Below are 20193 nucleotides of genomic sequence, written 5' to 3'. Positions count from 1 at the left end.
AGAAACAGCTTTATACATACCTGTACAGAGAACAAACGACTGGGGAGAAGGAAAGGGAAGGGGAAAGACAGAGGTAGGGAATAAAGAGGTACAAACTACTACGTATAAAATAAGCAACAAGGATATACTGTACAGCACAGAGAATATAACCAATATTTTATAATACTATAAATGGAATATAATCTTTAAAAATTGTGAATCACTATGTGTGTACATCAAAAACTAATATTGTAAATCAATTATACTCCAATTTTTAAATTGACAGAAAAAAGTCAATGAATGAGTATGTATACCTCTTAATTTACAAAATAATAAGAGACTAAAGTTGAATTTCCTGTCAGCTACAAATTGGCACGTGCCATCTACTTCTACAAGGATTAAACCATGTGCTGCTATAGCCACTGACTTTCAACACCCCCTGAGAGGAGTTCAAGGTGGAAAGCAGAAATGAGGCCCTCTGTGCTGTCGGGGGGTGAGATAACTGACAGAACAGGCCTTCAGATAGATATTTTCAGGAGCCAATTTTATGAGGCCAATTCTCGTATCTCCTCATATCTAGAAAAGCACTAATATCCTTCACGGTGACAACTGCTCCTTGTGACTAGCAGAAATCTTCTGAAAAAAATAATGTGCTTGATTGCATGCATTCCCCCTTCACCAAAATCACATATACACTTACCTTCCCCCTGCTGCTGCTAAGTCGCTTCAGTCATCTCCGACTCTGTGCGACCCCATGGACTTCAGCCCTCCAGGCTCCTCCGCCCATGGGATTTTCCAGGCAAGAGTACTGAAGTGGGGTGCCACTGCCTTCTCCAACCTTCCCCCTACCTCTTTTTAAAATTTAAATTCATTTATTTTAATTGGAGGCGAATTACTTTACAATATTGTATTGGTTTTGCCATATATCAACATGAATCCGCCATGGGTGTACATGTGTTCCCAATCCTGAACCCCCTTCCCACCTTCTTCCCTATACCATCCCTCTGGGTCATCCCAGTGCACCAGCCCCATGCATCCTTTATCCTGCATTGAACCTAGACTGGTGATTCGTTTCTTATATGCTATCCCCCAGGCTATAGTTCTTATCTTGCCTCAAATAAAAGTTAACTCACAACTTTCACATTGTGCTTTTTTAAGTTGGCAATCCTTAATATGTTAGTATAGCAGTGGCCACAGACTGGAACAGGTCAGTTTTCATTCCAATTCCAAAGAAGGGCAATACCAAAGAATGTTCAAACTATCAAATTGTGCTCACTTCACAGGACAGCAAGGTAATGCTCAAAATCCTTCAAGCCAGGCTTCAGTAGTATTTGAACCAAGAACTTTCAGATGTACAAGCTGGGTTTAGAAAATGCAGAGGAACTAGAGATTAAATTGCCAACATTCTCTGGATCACAGAGAAAGCCAAGGAATTCCAACAAATATCTACTTCTGCTTCATTGACTATGCTGAATCCTCTGACTATGTGAATCACAACAAACTGTGGAAAATTCTCAAAGAGATGGGAATACCAGACCATCTTACCTGCCTCCTGAGAAACCTGTATGTCCAGTTAGAACTGGACATGGAACAATGGACTGGTTCCAAATGAGGAAAGGAGTACGTCAAGGCTGTATATTGTCACCCTGCTTATTTAACTTCTATGCAGAGTACGTCATGTGAAATGCTGGGCTGGATGAAGCACAAGCTGGAATCAAGATTGCCGGGAGAAATATCAATAACCTCAGATATGCAGATGATACCACTCTAATGGCAGAAAGTGAAGAGGAACTAAAGAGCCTATTGATGAAAGTGAAAGAGGAGAGTGAAAAAGCTGGCTTAAAACTCAACATTCAAAAAATTAAGATCATGGCATCCAGTCCCATCACTTCATGGCAAATAAATAGGGAAACAAAAGGAACAGTGACAGACTTCATTTTCTTGGGCTCCAAAATCACTGCAAATGGTGATTGCAGCCATGAAATTAGAAGACACTTGCTCCTTGGAAGGAAAGCTATGACCAACCTGGACAGCATATTCAAAAGCAGAGACATCACTTTGCTGACAAAAGTCAAAGCTATGGTTTTTCCTGTAGTCTCATACAGATGTGAGAGGTGGACCATAAAGAAGGGTACGGACCCAAGAACTGATGCTTTTGAATTGCAGTGCTGGAAAAGACTCTTGAGAATCCCTTGGACTGCAAGGAGATCAAACCAATCAAGCCTAAAGGAAATCAACTCTGAATATTCATTGAAAGGACCAATGCTGAAGCTGAAGCTCCAGTCCTTTGGCCACCTGGATTGGCAAAGAGCCGACTCATTGGAAAAGCCCCCAATGCTGGGAAAGATTGAGGGCAAAAGGAAAAGGGGTCAGCAGTGGATGAGATGGTTAGACAGCATCACCAACTCAATGGACATGAATCTGAGCAAACTCTGAGAGAGAGTGAAGAACAGGGGAGTCTGGTGTGCTGCGGTCCATGGGGTTGCAGAGAGTCAGACAGGACTTAGCTACTTAGTGCTACTTAGTTCTTGCCTGGAGAATCCCAGGGACAGGGCAGCCTGGTGGGCTGCCGTCTAGGGGGTCGCACAGAGTCAGACACGACTGAAGCAACTGAGCAGCAGCAGCAGCAGTGACTGAACAGCAAAAATGGTAATGTAATAAGAATAAGGAATACATACTTGGTCTTTGTTCCAGTTTCTGGCACAGCACTCCTAAAACTCTTGTTATTTCCTGTTATTTGTATGAGAGCAACAAAGGAGTCTCTTGTTATGGTAATGAGCTGACTTTCAGAAAGCCCATAGGTAACCAAAGGGTGGGGGTGGTCTGCCAGTAGAGCTAACCACCTGACCAGAGGGTTGGAACTTTCACACCTACCACCAACCTCTGGAGAGGAGAGGGAGGCTGGGTGCTGAAGAAAGAATTCAATCATCAGTAATCTAATCAATCATTAGTGATCTAATTAATCATTCCTACCTAATGAAGCCTCCATAAAAACCCAAAGAGACAAGGTTCGGAGAACTTCTGTGATAGGGAACTGGTGGAGATTTGGGGAGAGTGGCAGTCTCAGAGAAGGCATGGAAGATACACCTCGCACTTTCCCCCATACCTTGCCCTATACATCTTCTCCATTTGGCGGGTTCCTGAATATACCCTTTTATCATAAACCGCTGGCAATGGCACCCCACTCCAGTACTCTTCCCTGGAAAATCCCATGGAAGGAGGAGCCTGGTAGGCTGTGGTCCATGGGGTTGCCAAGAGTCAGACAGGACTGAGCAACTTTACTTTTCACTTAATCTAGGAAGTAAAAGAGTTCTGTGAGCTGCTCTAAAAAATTAATCAAACACAAGCAGATCATTAGAAACTCCAATCTATAGCCAGTTAATCAGAAGCCCAGGTGACTTCCTCTAAGGAGGAGGATGCCAGGTGACTGGCATCTAAAAGCAGGGGCAGTCCTGTAGGACTCAGCCCTTAACCTGTGGGATCTGATGTTATCTCCATGTATGTGTGCGCTCAGTTTTGCACCCATGGGCTGTAGCTCGCCAGGCTCCTCTGTCCATGGGATTTTCCAGGCAAGAATACTGGAGTGGGTTGTCATTTTCCTCTCCAGCGGATTTTCGTGACCCAGGGATCGAACTCCTGTCTCTTGCGTCTCCTTCCCCGGCATTTGGATTCTGTACCACTGCACCACCTGGGAAGCTATCTCCAGGTGAAATTAAGTGAAGTGAAAGTTGCTCAGTCATGTCCGACTCTTTGTGACCCCACGGACTATACAGACCATGGAATCTCCAGGCCAGAATACTGGAGTGAGTAGCCATTCCCTTCTCCAGGGGATCTTCCCAAACCAGGGATCAAACCCAGGTCTCCCGCATTGCAGGTGGATTCTTTACCAGCTGAGCCACCAGGGAAGCCCAAGAACATGGAGTGGGTAGCCTATCCCTTCTCCAGCGGATCTTCCTGACCCAGGAATCGAACCGCACCTCCTGCATTGCAGACAAATTCTTTACCAAGTGTCAAAACTGAGTTGAACTGTAAAACATCCAGCTCATGATGGAGAAATGCTTGGTGGTATAGGAAACATGTACACACAGAGAAGATGTGGAATCTTGGTTGATGATCATAAGTGGAATTGGTTCCAGAACTGTAGTAGCATCTTATAAATCAGCATAACATAAACACTCAAAGAGAACACAAAAAAGAACAGATATAAACTGGCCTTTCACAAAAGAAATACACCTGTCTAATAAATCTATGAAAACCTGTTCAATCTCACTAGTAATCAATTAAGGAAAAAAAAAAAGAGAGAAATCGCTTTTAAGCTATCATGCTGATAATGATTAAAGTAACTACTCTTTCTTAGGTATGGAAAAATGTGAACTCAAATTCACAGTAGGTAGGAATATAAAGTTTTCTGGAAAGTCAGCTGGTAGTAGATATCAACATTTTAAATATAGGAGTACCATTTGATTCAAAAATCCATCATACTTCTCAAGGTTTATGCTAGGGAGACCATCAGATAAATGGACAAAGATGGATAGATACTGCAAAGGTTGTATACTGAAGTGGTATTCATAATAACCAACAACAAAACACAATCTAACATTAGTCAATGTAGGATTGATAAAGTAAACGATATCACATCATATAAATGGAAAATCATAGCACTGTCCAAATTATTTAACTATATTTAGTGATATAGAAAAATAGCCATAATACAGTATTTTAAATAAAAAAATACTATAGAACATGGTGTATTTTTTTCATAAAATTAAGAAATGAGCAAACTATATTCCACATTTCTTTTTGTCACTTAAGAAATTCACTGGTAGCTAGCTGCCTATTTAAAAGAATTTTAGAACTTGCTATTGTCCTGTGTATGAGATCATTTTATGTCCAATATTAATTGGTTCTTATAAGATACCAGAATAACCCTGTCATTCTAATAAAAGACACAATGTTTCACCCTTTTCGTCTAAATATGGTTTGGGATCTTCTTCCCAGACTAACATTGGCATACCAGATATCTAAGACTGTTTTGCCCCAAATTTCCTCTGTAATAATTGATATGGACAGGACTTTTTATGACCATATGAAATGAAATTTCACTCTTTACCAACCTTCTGTTTCTCAAATATAAAATCCATCAGTTTCTAAACACACGCCGACCTGGGTACACTCTTTCATATGTGAAACCTTGACAGGTGTTCAAGATGAATTTGCATTAGGAATTCTGTTTTTAGAATTGTGTAATTCTATGTATAAGACACTGAGTTTAAATAAACAAATGGATACTCAAATATTTAAACAGAAAAATGTATTGCTTTTCACTGGAAACTGAGATTCAAATGATGCTGCTTTCATCTTCACCTTCCCTCCAGTGGCTGAGTTTCTTACAATGAGCCTATATCATTCTGGGCAAGAATCTTTTCTTATCTTTAGAAAGAATGATCTTCCTCCATATCTCACTTTTCATACCATGTGGCACCTCCACCTTCTGCCCACATGGCGTCAGCGGGCACCATCATGCTCTCCCAAAACCAGGTTCAAAGCCTGAGCTTATTCTGAGGCAGCTGCCTTTGTCTAGACACTGACCCAGGTGGCTCTCAAGGCTTATCCAGCCCAGCCACATTGCTCCTAGGCAGCGGTTTCCCTTCAATTCCCCAGGCTACTCCTCTAATTTACCTCACTACTTCGAATTATCCTCTAATTTGAATTCATCCTATAAAAATCTGTCAGCTTACTCTTCCTAAGTAAGCCCCCAGAATGTCCCTTCCTTCACTGAAATGGTTCCCCAGCCCCTACATACTCCCATGCTAGTATTCAAGGTCTCTTCTAATTTTGCCTTTGTATTCTCATCACTGCTTTTTTTAAATCCTACTCTTCAACCAAAGGGCAACTGACTTTTCTCCGACCAAGCAAGTGTAGATTACTGGTTCTCAAACTTGAGTGCCATTACACCACCCAGCACAGAGAAGTGTTCAACAAACATAATCTTGATAAGGTACCAGAATGTGTGTGTCTCTCCCCCACTGGTATTCTAAGAACAAGGGGCTGGATCTGTAATATTTGTATTTCTAGAACTTATATAGTGCTTACAATGTAATACACGCTCAATATTTGTTTTTTTAATTGGCATGAGAGTGAAAAGAATGGTGTGGCTATGAGTAACAGTTTGAGGACACCAGCAGCAAAAACTGCTAATCAGGATGTGGAATTAAAGAGAGAATTCTAACCATGAACAGAAAATGTAAAGTCTGGAAGAAGGGCTGAGAGAAGTTTAAAAGAAAGGTTCACGGCACTTACTACTCACAAAATTATATACTAGATATTCTAAGAACTGCAAAGATGCATATTGCTCTCAAGTTACAGCCCAGTAGAGGGCATGTATGTATACGACTAGCGTGAAGGGGTGGGGGGAATGCTGTAAAAGGGACACTGATGAAGTGGTATCGATGTGTAGAAGAGAGAAAAGCATTATTTCCAGAAGCTTGGGGCTAGGGTTAAGACAATAAAGCACCAAGGACAGAAAGAGGAAGGTGGCCAAAGGCAGAATGTTAAAGACAACAAACATACTGCAGAGGCAAAAGAGCGGAAATGGAAGAGGAAAGACTGGGAGTACGTAACAGAAAAGAAGGGAAGAAGGTTGGAAAGCGATCCTGACTATCAAATGCTATAAAGTAGTAAGGTGTAAAAAAAGAAAAAAAAAGTAGTAAGGTGTAATAGTGAAAGTCGTGTCCGACTCTTTGCGACCCCATGGACTGTGCAGTCCATGGAATTCTCCAGGCCAGAATACTAGAGTGGGTGGCCTTTCCCTTCTCCAGGGGATCTTCCCAACCCAGGGATTGAACCCAGGTCTCCCACGTTGCAGCTGGATTCTTTACCAGCTGAGCCTCAAGGGAAGCCCATAAAGTAGTAAATACATACCCAAAAGCCTTAATTGTTGTTACCATTCACAGCCCAGTTCAGGTTCTATCTACTCTCAAACCGCTCAGATTCCTCCAGACTCCAGTTAATTTTGCCTCTCCATAAATCCCCACTATGCTATTAGGACACACATGCACAGACAAGAACCACATATTATTGTTTTTTAATTGGAGTACAGTTGATTTACAATGTTGTGTTAGTTTCTGGTGTACAACAAAGTGATGCAGTTATATATATAATAGCTTGCATTTGCTAATCCCAAACTGCCACTCCATCCCTCCCCCCCCCCACCTCCCACATAGCAACCACAAGTCTGTTCTTTATGTCTGTGAGTCTGTTTCATAAATAGGTTCGTTTGTGTCATATTGTAGATTCCACATATGCATGGTATCATATAGCATTTGTCTTTATCCGAGTTACTTAGTATCATAGTCTTTAGGTCCATCCATGTTGCTGCACATGGCATTCTTCCATTCATTTTGTGGCTGAGTCATATTCCATTGTATATAAATACCACATCTTTATCCACTAGTCTGCTGATGGACCTTTCGATTGTTTCCATCTCTTGGCTACTGTAAATAGTACTGCTATGAACATAGGGGTGCCTAAGTCTTTTTTAATTATAGCTTTGTCCAGATATATGCCCAGAAGTGGGAATGCAGAACCATGATAATTCTATTTTTAATTTTTTAACAAACCTCCATATTTTCCATGGCGGCTGTACCAACTTAGGTTCCCACCAGTAGTGTAGGAGGGCTCCCATTTCTCCACACCCTCTCCAGCAAGAACCATGTATTATCAAACTCAGTACCTTTGTAGACATAACATAGTATCTCAGACATATTGAATATAATGCACTCAACTGAGTATAACAATACTAAAATATTTTCTGGACTTTACAGATAATAATGGCTTATATTCTTACGACACACCAATGAAAACCACACTTCAGGTAGATAGGGTTGTATCATCTGTTTAAATGGCCAGAACTTCTCTTTCATTCAATTTTTTAGGCACCAACTATGGATTAGACGTGGTCTACAAAAGCTCCTTGGAGGAGGAACTCATAGAAGAGAACAGATAGGTAAACTAATTACATGCGAGAAATGCAAAAAGATATATGTAAGGTGTTTCACACACCCAAATGAAGCAGAAACTACCTACGTCTATGGAAAGGGGGAAACTTCTTGGGGAAGATGCTTCATGGTGATTTTATTTGAACTGAGTGATTTTCTCTAGGCACTCTAACTCAATTATCTCTGTAACATTCAAAAAAAAAAAAAAGCATGGTATTCATGGAGAACGGGCTTTTTGAAATGTATTACAAAAGTCCATTTGCATGTGCACTCAAGCCCTATTGGCCTCCATCCTGTCGCTTAACAGACCTAACAGCTACCAACTCATTACCTGTAAAAGAGATCAGCTGATGCCAACAGAACAAATATCTCTGGCTAATAGATAACTGTTGAGTTCAACTTCACACTTCTGCTCCCTTAAATTGAGATACATGCCTGGCATCCAGAGTCACCTGCATTTCTCCCTCCAAACTATTTGGTTTTCAACTAAACAGTATGTAAGTCAATTAAAAGAAAGTTATTGTTCTGTGAAAATTAGGTTGTATGCTATGGCAAGATTCAATAAAAATGATGAGTCACTTTTCAATAAAAATGATGACAGATGTGTCTGTCAAATATTAAAAGGAGGAAAAATCTGTGAAAATCTACAATTTAGCACTAAATGCTTTCACTCTGCTTCAAAAAATTTCTGCACTAAATGGTCTAAATTACTGCTCCACTTTCAAGAAATCAAAACTGGACCATTGCACAGACAGATGGACTTGTACAAGAGAGGTGACACTAAAATTCAGCCATACTAAAAAAAAAAAAAAACCTTGTCCTTCAGGTTATTGATAAGGAAACATGCTTTACAGCAAAATATTTCTGTTGTATGTATATTCTTATTACTCAGGACTTCAATCATTTTTTAAATTTAACTTTCCAATTATTGACTTCAATGAATTAAATAAGGGAGTTCCCATCCAAAACATCTTGCCAACACTTATTAAAGTCTCTGCACAATGGCCACCTCTTTCAGGTAACCCTAAGAATATTAACTGCCTCTTCAAAATAGCCTCAGCTGGGGCTACATTGGTTATTGGTTTGAACTCAAATCATTTTTAAAAACCAGATTCACTATGGATAATGAAAATTCCATTAATATTTCTTTTGATCTTGATGCTCAAAGAGTGATCTCAGTAAATCACTGCACAGATAGATTTTACAAAGATAACATGCGAGAGAAACAGTAGTTGTCCAAAAGGATCTTTGAAAATTCAAGATAAACAATTTAAGAAAAAAATAGCATTTCTACCTTGACAGAGGAGAAATAAGTAAGAAGTCAATGTATTTGAAAACAAACTAAAGAGGAAAATAAAATATGAAACAAATGAACAAAAATCCAGTTATCACAAATACTAGCATGCATGCTAATTCGCTTCAGTGGTGTCTGACTCTTTGCAACCCTATAGACTATAGCCCCCAGATTCCTCTGTCCATGGGATTTTCCAGGCAAGAATACTAGAGTGGGTTGCCATTTTCTCCTCCAGAGAATCTTCCCGACCCATGGATTGAACCCAAGTGTCTTGGGTCTCCTGCATTGTCAGGGAGACTCTTTACCACTGAGGCACCTGCGAAGCCCACCACAAATGGCTAGACTGGTTCTGAAAAGGAGAATGATATTTGCAACTTGATTTTAACATTATTGATACATCAACTACATAATCACCCAATGCCATGATTTATTATGCATAAAGGTGTCATTCATGAAACCAGAAAGTACATATAATCTTTGTTCTTAAAGTAGTATTAAATTAATGAAACAAAGATGCCATTAGACTGAGATGGCTCTAATGCCTTGGTCGCTTCTGTAGGCAAACCAAAACCAAAACCTCAAGTTCATGAAATCAAAACCTAAGGACAACCAATCACAAATAGCCAACTAGGCTTTAAGCCATAGACAACAAATAATTTCCTTTCTTTGCCACCACACCTTCTCTGAATAAAACTTTTCCCTCTCTCCTGTCAACCAAGCACTCCACATCACTTCCTCTTTGGCACTGTCCAGTTCAAATCAACCCCACTCCAGTACTCTTGCTTGGACAATCCCATGGACGGAGGAGCCTGGTAGGCTGCAGTCCATGGGGTCCTGAAGAGTCGGACACGACTGAGCAACTTCACTTTCACTTTTCACTTTCATACACTGGAGAGGGAAATGGCAACCCACTCCAGTGTTCTTGCCTGGAGAATCTCAGGGACAGGGAGCCTGGTGGGCTGCCATCTATGAGGCTGCACAGAGTCGAACACAACTGAAGTAACTTAGCAGCAGCAGCAGCAGTTCAAATCAATCTTTTCTCTCAAAAATTTTAATATGCCCAGTTTATGTTTTAACAGCATCTTACAATTAAATTGTGAAAACTCGGATTAACACGTGACAATTTTGTGCCCAGAAATTAAGGTAATTAATTTAATTAAGTTCAATAAACTTACTGGTTTGATTAAGAGTTAAACATTTCAAGATCCTAGTTAATACATCAAGACAACAGGCAAGATGAAATGATTCAGATGCATGATTACCAAATGAACTACACAAATCACAGTGGCTATAAATGTGTAAAGAAAAGAGTGCTCCTTTCAGACTGGGGAGGTTGGGTTTCACACAAGAAAGAGGATTTGAACTAGGTCAGGAAAAATGGGTAGGGTTACAGCTGAGTGAGCAAAAAGGGGGGCATATTCCAGCAAAATTGGGCTAAAAACACTTCAGTGTTATTATACACAATGATGATAGTATTATTGCATTGTTTGCAAAGTGCTTTTGTGTTTACCACTTTACTGACTGGGTATTAATTAATTCACATCCCTGAGAATCATACACTTGAAACGAGATAGAAAAAGGTATCCAGTCAAAACTCCTCATTCTAAAAGAGAAGAAACCTGGGTATAGTTAGATTCCATAGGTTTTTTTTTTTTTTTAATGCAAAGTTAAGAAACTTGGATTTCAACCTGTAATCACAGGGAACTTGTTTGGTGTAACAAGTTTTGTTATACACTTTTTCTTAACAGAGACTTAACAATGAAAAAATCTACTTGAATTAGAATATTGGCAAACACAATTCATGGAAAATGGAACATTCATCATCCATTTATTCATTCCACAAATGTTTCCTGAATAAGTACTTTATGCCAGTCACTATACCAGATGGTAGCAATTCAGTAGAGAACAAAACAGACCAGGCCCTGCTCTCATGGAGCTTGAAATCAGAGAGAGAAGCAAAAAATTCCATCAGAACAAAATATTTCAAATAAAAGCTGGTGGCACACTGGGTTTTCAAATGTGATAAAATAATAACAACAGTTAAAACAAATAGTGCTTTTGTGCTAAGCCTTGATCTAGCAGCTTTATTTACATTAATTTGTTTCATCCTCCCAAGAATGCTTTTGGGTCCTTTACTACCAGAAACTTCATATTATCAGTAAGTAGACTAAGAGAGGTTAGTCTCATAAGCAGTAAATGGCAGACCTGGGTCAAATCCAGGCAGTCAAGCTCCAGAATCCCCACACTTAGCCAGTATGCTATGTCCTTAAGAGATAAGCCACAGGGCTTAAAACCGTGCTTTGGGAGAACTTCCATACATTGGAGCGATGCTAAATATTTTTATATATATCATCACATTTAATCCTAATACATTTAAAAGCAAGAAATCAGTTCCAGAGTCATTAGCACCTTGTCCCTGACCACAAAGCTAGGAAGTATTAAGGCCAGAACCAAACCAAGGTTTTTTTCCCCAACTCCCAAAGGCATATTTTTACCTGTGACATTATTTTACAAGACAAAAGTTGTCTTCAAGCCTTACTGAATGCATTCTAAGTAGAATAATGAAGTGAGAAAACCCAAAATGTGATGAACAGGGCTATCTATTCATAAAATTTATAAAAAGAAATGAATTTAGTAAGCTTAAGGCTAAATGGCGGAGAAGGAAATGACAAGCCACTGCAGTAATCTTTCCTGGGAAATCCCATGGACAGAGGAGCCTGGTGGGCTACAGTTCAAGGGGTTGCAAAATAGTCAGACACTCTGTGGATTTTCTTCATTAATTATTTTAATTGTAGAAGTTGTATCTCCTTATTTTAACTAGAAAATGATGCTCAGTTAACATGAAGAAAATATTAATAAGCTCTCAATCCCTCTCTATTCCTGACTCTCTGATAAAACTAATGTTAAAAGCAAGAAACAAACAAACAAACAATAAATGGACCTAGAGGGATGGGATTGGAGGGGTGTGGGAAGGAAGCTCAACAGGGAGGGGATGGCCCAGATGGTAAAGAATTGCTTGCAATGCAGGAGACCCGGTTCAATCCCTGGGTCGGGAAGATTCCCCTGTAGAAGGGAATGGCTACCCACTCCAGTATTCTTGCCTGGAGAATTCTATGGACAGAGGAGCCTGGCGGGCTACAGTCCATTGGGTCACAAAGAGTTGGACACAATTGAGCGACTAACATTTTCTTTTTTTTTTCAGTTATATGTATACTTATGGCTGAAACCAACCATGTTGTATGGCAGAAATCAACACAACACTGTAAAGCAATTGTCCTTCAGTTAAAAATAAATTTTAAAAATTAAATTTTTTTTTTTACAAAAACCAAATGGAGTATTCCATGTGCAGAATGAAGGAGATGCAAAGCCCGTGTGTTAACACTACTCTCTGCAATAAGGTCTTGTATGTCCCACCACCAATCCTTTCCTGGGTGTTACCATTTTCACTAAGAACCCTTATTTCACTATCCAAGCCAACCAGCTAAAGAAAGCTAAATACGGAACAAACTCTGAGATGTTAATCACTTAATCCATTAAAGTTTGTATATTTGCTAGTTCATATATTAAAAGTAATATATGAACTCAAATCTCCAGAGACTATAATTGCTAATTTTTCCCTCTTGACCAGAGATTATATGAAAAACCTGACTATTAACAGCAGAGTCATCCTTAGAGTGCAACAAATTGGGCCAATTTACCCTAGCCCCAAACTTGGGAAGCCCCTTGCAGCTGTTGTATGAACTAGAAAGGTGGTCTTGCAAAGAATCAGCACCAGGGCAAAAAAAATTAAATTGGCAAATGCAATCGGCATCAGCACAAAATCTCCTCTCAAAGCCTTTTTTCATTATGACTAAAACAGTGTCACATTTGTCTTCCAAATTCCAATGTCTTGTGTACCAACCACTGAATTTTAAAGCTTTAACAGCATAAAATATAACAGGGGAAAAGTAAAACAGTAAGAAGCAGAGATGCGAGTTAGGACTATGCTTAACATATCATTTAATAAAAGATGATTCATTCATTCAACAAATATTTATTCAGCACCTACTGAGATTGGAAATACAATTGTTAGCATTCTTCTACATACCAACATATCCTATTTTTACCCCAGCCAGAAGCAGGGCAGATCACCCTTCAGGGCCCCCATCTATAAAATGAAGCTAATAACTACTCTTATAGAAATGTAATGGATTAAATGTGGCACACCAACCTTTAAAGTCCTCTGTGCTCAAACAAAATAATACAGCTTAAAGGTTGAAAGGTTTTCAGAACAGCATGATTAAAAAAAAAAAAAAAGCCTGAAAAGGTAAAAATATATAGTAGGCTAATGTTTATCCCTGGACAGGAAGGTGCCTTAAACATCTCTATATCCCTCAAGGTATCTGGCATACTGCCCTTCCTTTAACAAGGGTTCAGTAAATACACATGACTTTTTTTTTTCTTTTCTTCTCTCTCAGGTATGTTGTAGTGAAGTTATTTTAATAATCTGGCAAAGGAGAAAGAATGCACGAAAGGAACTAATACCCACGGCTGCCTATTACATACCAAGTACTGTGTTGGGCATCTCATCTATGTTATTTCATTTAATTTTCACAGCTACTTTGTTAGGTATTAATAACCACAAAACCGGGAATGGATTTTCATTTTCCAAGAATCATATCAGAATAAACTCAAACTAAAAAAAAAAAAAAAAAAAAAAAGCAATGGACCTTATATTTGGCAGCATTTGCTCATTTCATGTTAAAGGGAAAGAATCAAGTGAACCCTCTAAGAGACTTAAAAAAAAAAAAACACTTTATGAACACACACACAAAAAGAACAGGAAAGAAAATGTATATAGAAAAATACAAATATCAAAATAATAAATTTTGTAAGTATTTCATCTTACAAGTAACTTTTTAAAATCCAACAAAAACCAACACTAGGGACCAGAATGGACAAAATAAAACAACTGGCAACCTTTCCTTGAGGTGAATCAGCAGTGTTCCCTCTACACCCTTCAGAAGCATGGCACACTCCCAGCAGGGTCACCTATACATCACCCCCAGTGATCCTCAAGGAGGGACATAGACTAGCGTCCTAAGAAAAGGGTCAAAAATGTACTCAAGGATTCACTTTAAAAGACACTTGGAAATTCCCTGGAGTCCAGTGGTTAGGACTCTGGGCTTTCACTGCCAAGGGCATGGGTTAGATCCCTGATTGGGGAACTAAGGTCTCACAAGCCTCAGGACATGACCAAAAAATAAAATTTAAATTAAAAAAAATTTTAAGACATTGTTTGCCAGTATGTCTACAATAGAGAAAAAAGAGAAACCACATGAGGTATAGGGCACTATAGTTCTGCTTTAAAATGGCTGATCAGACACATGTTTGCCTTCCTTCCCACACTAAAACCCCCTGAAATAGGCAAAAGAAATATAAAAAATAAACTGAGAGCAACACTGAGAATACAGGAGGTGCTCCCAGGAGATAGATCAGTGAGGAATTCCAAGGAGCTATGAAGCAGGCCAAGATTGGGACTAAGAAAATAAACAGCAGACAGATTCCTTACCGCTGAACCACCTGGGAAGCAAACAGTAAACCATGTAACTGAAGAGCTGTGAAACATGTGCCCACTTCCCGCCCTTTTTCAGCAGGACTGATGCCAGCACTTACACAGTCCTGGCTCTCCAAAATGATAGTTCAGACAAGGAATATTCCAGAGGAATATTGAGGCCAGAGAAGTAGGGGAGGGTATCAATTGACTGTAGCTTCCACGAGGAATAGGGAGCCCCAGCAGCCAGAGAGCTAGCAACCCACATACTCTACAGTGGATGCTGTCTTCCACACAAAGAAGATGGTATAAGCAAAGACATCATGTTTGAAACAGAATTTTATGGAGAAGTCTACATGCTGGAGAGCACTGTGTTTGAGGCAAACACAGAAAGGATGCCAGCTAGAGAGGTAGGTAGACAGAAACCACACCAAGGAAAGCCTGATAAGCCAGATAAAGAAATCGGATTTTCTCCAAACTTTCTCCTTCCATCAGCAACAGAGCACCACTGCAGGCTTTTCAAGCAGATGAGTTTTATGGTCAAAATCACATTTTAATGTCATACTAGCAACTGTAGATATTAATAATACATCTGAGTTGGATAAGACTCAACTATCCACCTTAGGAGCCTGCATGGATGGAGGAACCATTAACAGAGATTTTTTTTTTAATTAAGGAGGAAGAGCAAGTTTCAGGAAAGTATGCTGTACTTCATATTAGTGCCTATAGAAGAGTCAAGTGTAGATTTCCAGCAGGTTATTGAGTCTGAAAGCTTGTAGTGAAAAATCAGGAAAGAATTTAGAATTATATCTGCATGTAAGTAGAACTGAAACTCTGGGTATGATTGAGAGTGACCTAGGACAACACTTGACCAAGAAGTTAAACCCAGGTAACAGCAGTGTGTAAGGAGAGAGTAGATCAAGACAAAGTTACAGAGGACGGAAAGAAACGTAAGAGAAGGATATGGAGAACAAGGATGTAAAGGAAACACGCTGCTTCCAGGAGCTAGTGACTAACAGTGTCAGGTGCAACAGAAATGTCAAGTAAAATGAGGACTCAATGAATCCGTTAGAAGCAACAAACAAGAGGCCATAGATGATCACAGTGAAAACTTTAATAATGTGAGAGTGGGAAGTTAAGAGATCAAAAGCTGAAGTGTGAGAAGTGGATGAGGGGGGGAACTGTAAAGATGGCGGAGGAATAGGACGGGAAGACCACTTTCTCCCTCACAAATTCCTCAAAAGAACATTTCAACGCTGAGCAAACTCCACAAAACAACTTCCGTAGGCTGGCAGAGGACATCAGGCAACCAGAAAAGCAGACCATTGTCTTCAAAAACAGAGAGAAGAAACCCAGCTCCACCCACCAGAACTCCAACACAAGCCTCCCTAACCAGGAAACCTTGACAAGCCACTGATAGAACCCCACCCACAGTGAGGAAGCTCCATAATAAAGAGAACTCCACAAATTACCAGAATATAAAAAGGCCACCCCAAATGCAGCAATATAACCAAGATGAAGAGACAGAGGAATACTCAGCAGGTAAAGGAACAGGAGAGTTGCCCACCAAACCAAACAAAAGAGGAAGAAGTAGGGAATCTACCTGAGAAGGAATTCCGAATATTGATAGTGAAAATGATCCAAAATCTTGAAATCAAAATGGAGAAGTGGATGAGGGATGGATAAACGATATATAGACCACCCAGATGTTTAGCTGGGAAGGGGAAAAGAGGTTAGTTAGCTAAGAAAAGAGTGGACAAGTGGTTCAGGGAAGGTTTTCTAGGATAAGAACCTTAAGAATAAGATAATGGGCAAAAAAAAAAAAAAATCAAAAGGAAGACTCTAAGGATATAGCAAGGTTACTGAACCTCAGCACCACTGACATCTTGGACCAGGTCATCCTTTGCTGCCGGGTGCTGTGTACTGTGAAGTGTTTAGCATCATCCCTGGCCTCTACTCACCAGATGCCAGTAACACACAGGCTACCACTCCAGTTGTGACAATCAAAAATGTTTCCAGACACTGTCCCCTGGGGGCAAAATCTGGACCAACTCTAGTTGTGAGCCACTGGGGTACAGGATGGGGAGGAAGAATGATGAAAAAAGACTGCCAAAGCAGCAGCACTGAAGTTGAAGGTGCCAGCCAAGGAACTGGCTTCAAACAGCAGCAGAAGCACCTCATCCTCAGAGACAGGGGAAAGGGCAGCTCTGGAGAGAAAGGGGCTGATAAATCTGCACATGGTGCCAGAAACTGGAGAAAATCAGCCAGAAGGCCCTCAGTATTCTCAACTGAGTGGAGATAAGGCTGTGTGCTGAGTATGCGTGGTGATGATTTAGTGGCAGGCTTGAGAACAGTGGTTAAGGTTTGTAAAAATTAACAGGGACCAGTCCTGGCAGGTCACCCCAGAGAAAACTAATACTCTGTTCTCTCCCTGAGAAGGTTAAAATGCACTTCCCCACAGAAATCACCCATCTGCTGATTATAATACCAAAGAGTTCACAAGTCTATACAAATTTCAATGCATCATGGAAAGACTAGACTCCTGAGGGTATCTGGGAAACTAACCCATTTTTTTAAATTAACATAGTTCCTATCAGATAACAGGAACTGTGTTCAACATAACTGACATCTAAATGAACTTTTCGTAAATTATCTGTTCAAGTTAGAGGATGCCTGTGGTGGTTGCAACTACTTCCTGGTTCTTAAAAGGATGAACTACTTTCTGACCTATAGCCAGGAACAGTTGAATAGAAAGGAGTGCCTGCAAAGACAAGAGCTTGTTAAATGAGATTCTTCACAGGACAACAGGACAAATACCTGCTCACTTCTACCCTCTAAACCAAGGACTGCAAACTCAATGAATATGATACTAGGAAACTGGAGATACCTCAATTCTGTGCATGAGAAAAAAGCTGGAAATGAAGCACCAACATAAAGCTATGAAATATCAAATGAAGGGCTGCCTTGGATAAATAAAAGAAAAGCTACACACAGCAACCCAGAGCTGGGTGTAAGAGTGAGCAAAGCAAAATGGAAAACCCAAGTCTTTCCTCTACCACAGATATGAAGTCCAAATTGACATCATTCTCCAGATGTCAGAAACCAATAATCTGAGAAGAGATCAAATACTCTCCAGGAGCAGTGACCCCAAGAGTCACACCAAGACAAACATAAAACTATCCAAAGGAGCATTCCACAATGCCCAAATTGTCAAATGTTGTGAACCACACAAAGAAATAAGCAAAACTTGGAGGGGAAACAAATGGGAGATTTCATTCCTCAAGAACTACAGCTCAGAAAATAATCCAAAGGAAACAAACATAACTATATTTTTAAATGTTCAAAGAAAAGACAAGAAAAAGTCCTGATGAAAATTAAGAAGCAGATTTGAAAGAAAACACAGAAACTCTTACATTTAAAAATACAGTCAAATGTTTTCAGTGAAAATTCTCAATAAATGTATCAACCAGTAGACTGGACACAGCTAAACAGAAATTAGTGAATTGTAAGGTTTTAGAAAAGGCAGAGGAACCAGAGATCAAATTGCCAACATCCGTTGCATCATGGAAAAAGCAAGAGAGTTCCAGAAAAACATCTATTTCTGCTTTATTGACTATGCCAAAGCCTTTGACTGTATGGATCACAATAAACTGTGGAAAATTCTGATAGAGATGGAAATACCAGACCACCTGACCTGTCTCTTGAGAAATCTGTATGCAGGTCAGGAAGCAACAGTTAGAACTGGACATGGAACAACAGACTGGTTCCAAATAGGAAAAGGAGTACGTCAAGGCTGTATATTGTCACCCTGCTTATTTAACTTCTATGCAGAGTACATCATGAGAAACGCTGGACTGGAAGAAGCACAAGCCGGAATCAGGATTGCCAGGAGAAATATCAATAACCTCAGACATGCATATGACACCATCCTTATGGCAGAAAGTGAAGAGGAACTAAAAAGCCTCTTGATGAAAGTGAAAGAGGAGAGTGAAAAAGTTGGCTTAAAGCTCAACATTCAGAAAACGAAGATCATGGCATCCGGTCCCATCACTTCATGGGAAATAGATGGGGAAACAGTGGAAACAGTGTCAGACTTTATTTTTGGGGGCTCCAAAATCACTGCAGATGGTGACTGCAGCCATGAAATTAAAAGACGCTTACTCCTGGGAAGAAAAGTTACGACCAACCTAGACAGCATGTTGAAAAGCAGAGACATTACTTTGCAACAAAGGTCCATCTAGTCAAGGCTATGGTTTTTCCAGTGGTCATGTATGGATGTGAGAGTTGGACTGTGAAGAAAGCTGAGCACCGAAGAATTGATGCTTTTGAACTGTGGTGTTGGAGAAGACTCTTGAGAGTCCCTTGGACTGCAAGGAGATCCAACCAGTCCATTCTGAAGGAGATCAACCCTGGGATTTCTTTGGAAGGAATGATGCTGAAGCGGAAACTCCAGTACTTTGGCCACCTCATGCGAAGAGTTGACTCACTGGAAAAGACTCTGATGCTGGGAGGGATTGGGGGCAGGAGGAGAAGGGGACGACAGAGGATGAGATGGCTGGATGGCATCACTGACTGGATGGACACGAGTCTGAGTGAACTCCGGGAGTTGGTGATGGACAGGGAGGCCTGGTGTGCTGCGATTCACGGGGTTGCAAAGAGTCAGACACGACTGAGCGACTGAACTGAACTGAAACTTCTGTCTTCCACCCTGGAATAGGAAAGCTGGAAGAACATAGCTGCCTGCCCTCACAATAAAAAAGAGCTGCACTAATTTCAAAGTCATGACTTTCTTGAAACCCATCACAAAACAACCAACTGGCTCAAAATCTTCGGAGAGAGAGAAAGAGCCTGCAAGGAGAGAGGAGACAACCTTGTGCTCACTTGGGGTCGACTCCAGGTGGCCACTGACGAGAGGAATTCAGCCAGAACAAACAGCAAAGTGACAAAAAGCCTAATGAGGCTCGCTGAAGGAACATTTTGAAACCAATGGAGGCCACTGAAATTGGGGTGACCCCAGCATTCTGCAAGGTCTTCCCCCACCAACCCCTCCCCCCAAAGAGCCCTTGGTGATGTGCCCACTGTGCAGTGCCCACTGTGACGCAGACTTGGGGGAAGGGGAATGCAGCAGTCCCTCAGGAACAACATGTCCACCCAGATCCTGCCCTCACACCTCCACTGGGGAAGAAAAACCTTCACTTGTGAAAGTAAGCTCCCTACATACGAATCTTCCAAGTTTCCTTCCTTCAAAGACGTGAACTTCCTTCAAAGATGGTGTTCCATCACCATCAGGCACGAGTGAAAGCCGCAGCTGCCCTCGGTCTCCCGTTGCTGGCGATCCCTCAGCTCTGCCGTCTCCCACCTACTCTCCCTCCTCCAGGCAGGAACTCCTT

General features: G+C 40.5%; 1 protein-coding gene across 2 annotated transcripts in view; it reads right to left on the bottom strand.

Moving 5' to 3' along the window:
• CDKL5 (cyclin dependent kinase like 5) overlaps nt 1–20193 on the bottom strand; it is a 170443-nt gene that overhangs the window by 136158 nt on the left and 14092 nt on the right. The gene's annotated exons all lie outside the window — the stretch shown is intronic.

This window comes from Ovis canadensis, chromosome X (genome assembly GCF_042477335.2).
Source record: "Ovis canadensis isolate MfBH-ARS-UI-01 breed Bighorn chromosome X, ARS-UI_OviCan_v2, whole genome shotgun sequence".
Taxonomy (NCBI): domain Eukaryota; kingdom Metazoa; phylum Chordata; class Mammalia; order Artiodactyla; family Bovidae; genus Ovis; species Ovis canadensis.
The sequence above is the reverse complement of the archived record's forward strand: the minus strand, read 5'-3'. Positions and strand labels throughout refer to the sequence as shown.